Source organism: Gracilinanus agilis, chromosome 3 (genome assembly GCF_016433145.1).
Source record: "Gracilinanus agilis isolate LMUSP501 chromosome 3, AgileGrace, whole genome shotgun sequence".
Classification (NCBI taxonomy): Eukaryota; Metazoa; Chordata; class Mammalia; order Didelphimorphia; family Didelphidae; genus Gracilinanus; species Gracilinanus agilis.
The window spans coordinates 208,640,447-208,644,724 of record NC_058132.1 but is presented as its reverse complement, the minus strand read 5'-3'; positions in this window follow the sequence as shown (position 1 = coordinate 208,644,724).

Genomic DNA, 4,278 nt, shown 5'->3' with positions numbered 1-4,278 from the left:
TCACCTTTCCACACAGTGCAATCCAGACAGATTGCTCTTCTTGCTCTTCCTCACACATGACATTTCAGTTCCTATCCCTGTGCCTAAAATGAACTCTCTATTTATGCCTCTTAGAACTCCCTGTTTCCTTCAGATCTCGATCTAATACTACCTCCACTTGAAGCCTTTCTTATAACTTCTCTATGCTATCATCCTTACCCCAATATGCCAATAGACTTCTTCAAGGGGTGGTGGGACTCATCTTCCTGGGATATCTTTGAATAGAGATTAACATGAGGATTCTTCTTAAGTTTAAATTGGAATAGATAACCACTAAGGTCCCTTCCAGATCTCAAACTCTGTGGTTCTATGATTCATTAAAAATGACCTTAAATTGTATAAATACATTGTGTGTGTATATATATATATATATATATATATATATATATATATATACACAATGTGTTTATATGATATACTTAAATACATACAGGTTATATCCCTTAATGGATTAGAAGCTTTTGAGGGAAAATGTCACATTTTTGTCTTTGTATCTCTAGTCCCTAGCACAGTGCCTTCTACATAGTAGGTCCTTAATACATGCTTGTTTGTTGGTTGACAGGAGTGGTGTGATGAAAATGGAGAGGGAAATCTACACTGCTGATAAATGCAGGGAGAAATGAGCCAAATGAAGAGAGGTGAAATTTAGTAATGAGAACCTACATGTTTGTTCTTGAATGCTTCATCAACTAAGTAATATATCCAAATCTAAAGGGACTGAATGTCTAGATTCAGCTTTGAACACCTACTGTATTCCTCAGGACTCATAAAATATTATTTATCCAATCAGATCACCATAATACTTATAAAAGTGAGTCCAGTGGTATAAATGGCCTGGGTATTCTACAGTGACATCTGCTAAAAGACAGCATCATAAAAAAGGGACTGGTCATCAAAACTAGACTTTCTCCAGTGCTACCAAGAATGATAGAATTCTTAAATTCTATATAGAATTCCTGCCAAGAAAAGCTGAACATTGAAGCAAGCACATTTCCAAAAGAGAGAGTCTCTATGCACAGCTCCTCCTCATTTTGGATGTCAATAAAATTAGTTATTGCATTTGGTATTTAAATGAAATTTGCTTCAGATACATGAGCTTTTCCTAGAAGTAACTGGGAATCCCTTGAATGTGAGATGACCTTGAAACTATTATAAGTGTGTATTCAAAAACCTACCTCTGGAATGTCAATTATTGTCCTCAGACCAGCTTCACTGTAATTGTATCAAGCATCCAGGAAAGAGGAGGTGGCTTTGAGAAGCTAAAATATCTCTAACCTTAGTTCCCCTTTACAGTTGGATCGAGGCTTCTTTATTAAACCCATTTCTCAAATTCAAGAGGTGAAGGACAGTTGTTTGGCTATGATTCTTCTCAAGAATGAATCTGCATGTGAGACAAAGCAAGACCTCAAGAGCTAGTAAGCCTCATTAACCTGGAAAGCAAGGCTATGTGTTGAGCAAGTCATGAAAAGACAGGAGAAGTGCTTTTATTATTAGCGTTATTGAATATGAAGCAGCTACCTAGGACTGAGATGAAAAAAAAAAAAAAGAAGAAAAGCTTTGCCCTGTAAATTCCTTGAAATTCAACAAGCTTTTATTTAGTCACATACACATGCATATATACATTTTATGTATTATTATGTATATAATTCATATATAACAATATATAACTTATATAACTACACATACATATATAAACTGTACACATAATTTATATGCATAAATTATATACATAAAATTTATATATGCATGTGTATATTATATATATTTAATATATTATTACATATATGTAGAACTATACAATGCCACATGGTTAGAAAAAATGAAAAGTTACATAACCCCAGCTTTCAAGGAGCTTCTCATCTAGAAGGAAATAAAATGTAAGCATAAATAGTTACAAAATAAGTTAGGCTCTGAGCTTGCACAAGGAAAGGTGAAGCAAAGTTGTGCGAGGCATTCAAGGAGAAGAGAGATCATTTCCAGTTAAGAAGACTAAATAAGACTTCCTGGAGGTAATGGTACCTGATCTAAACCTAGAAAGAATGAAATAATTTCAGTTTAACAAAGTTATTAAGGAATTAGTGTTATTCATAATCTCTCTGGTGATAGGGGTATTATATGGTAGCTAAGAAAACCACTGAAGCCTTGGGGTTGCTTAAGAAGATACATAATCTCAGGAAATTCCTTCATCCCCTACCTGTTCACATTACTCAGTTCTGGGCCCCTCATTTTGGAATGACTATGATTAACTGTAGAGAATACTGAAAGGAAATATCAGGCTGTTCGAGATTCTAAATTCAAACTTTATGAAGACTAATTGAGGGAAATAAGGAGTTTTAGGTAGGAGAAGGCTCAGGAGAATATGATTGCTTTTTTTTGAGGTTTCAAATGGCTTTTATATGAAGGAGAGATTAAACCTGTTCTGTTTGGCACAAGAGGTCCAAACTAGGACCAATTGGTGGAAGTTACAAAAAAGCATAAGGAAAAACTTCTTGAGTATTCAGATATACAAACATTGAATGGGCTGTTTTGAGATTCTCTCTCTCCAAAGGGCTTTAAGAAAAGGATGGCTTCCTATCAATATGACTTCCTGCATGAGAAATAGGCCATTAGGTTCCCAAATCCTTATTCCTTTAAAACCCTGAAGTTTGAACCAGTCTGAATAATAATCAAAAGCACCAAGGAGAAACTACAGTAACTTCTGTCACCCCAGAGCTACACCAAAAAGTTAACCAAGAAGTCTAATGGAGTGAACAGAAATCAGTAACTCCATGAGACAGCACTGAGTAGAAGAAAAATATATCTGATAGTAAAAACATTTGACTTGGAAAAAAAAGTCCAGGAGAATTAAAGAACCACTGGAAAAATTTTAAAAGGGCTGGTTGGCCACTTATTGATCTTAAGTCCTATTCGATGGAGAATCTGTCCCAATTACTCCTCATCTTTCTCTCTGGGGCCAGGCTGAATCATTCTTGTCTTTTTTCAACCATCAGGTGGTGAAGAGCTATTATCTCTTCCAGAATCCCCTACCCAGATCTTTTCATCTCTAGCCCAAATATCCTTAATTCTTTTAATACTTCATATGGAACGATGTCATATCTCCCCAACATCTTGATCACTCTCCTTGGGAGTTCTCAATTTCTTCAATAGTTTTATTCCTCTTAGAGAATTTGCTTTTGTAAAGAAGGTCTGGGCCTTTCAATATAAGTGGGGATGAGGAAATCAACAAATCAAACCAATTTAACAATTGTGTTTTTAAGCCCTGACACATTATGCCAGACACATTAGGTGTTAAGGATAAAACAGCCCTGCCCCAAGGAGCTTATATTCTCCAAGGAAGGAAACAATGCATTCATGGAAATTTAAAACAAAACATATACAAAATAATTTTGAGAGGAATGACTCAGATCTATATGAAGGCAGCAAGGTAGGTGGTGGAGTGGACGAATTAAAGTCAGGAAGAATCAGGTTAAAATACTGCCTCAAACATTTAGCTGTGTGATACATATTTACAAAGCACAAAGTACTGTACACACACACGTAAATAAATGCTGTTACTCTTTTTATTGCTATTGTCAGAGTCCTAGAGAGAATAATGGAAGGGCAAGGCAGAATGGGATAGGATACATGGAGAGATATGAGATCAGGGAGTAGGAGTTTTTTTTTTTTTTTTTTTCCCTTTACTTCGGTGTATTGTCTCATAAGTGGAAAAGTGGTAAGGGTAGGCAATGGGGGTCAAGTGACTTGCCCAGGGTCACACAGCTAGGAAGTGGCTGAGGCCGGGTTTGAACCTAGGACCTCCTGTCTCTAGGCCTGGCTCTCACTCCACTGAGCTACCCAGCTGCCCCCCAGGGAGTAGGAGTTTTGACCTAAAAAGGCATTCTGAGTTGGTCCATAGGACAATAGATTGTCATGCCCTGTAGAGTGGCAATGATAATGTTGATTTGATTATCCATCCTTGAACATGCGGTATCTAAGTGTGATAGGGGAGTATGTCTATGACAGCCAAGCAGATATTAATTAAGTACCTGGCCCTGCTTGTTGGTCAAGACAGGGCTCAGAGGTATCTGGCAGTCTGAGTAAGTCAGAGTCAGTAAACATTTATTAAGCATCTACTATGTGTCAGGCATTGTACTAAGCTTTGGGGATATGAAGAAAAGGCATAGGACAGTCCTTGCCCTCAAGGAGACATGATGAAGTCCAGAGGCAGGATGAAGTCCTGTAGCTGGGTTGGGAAATGAT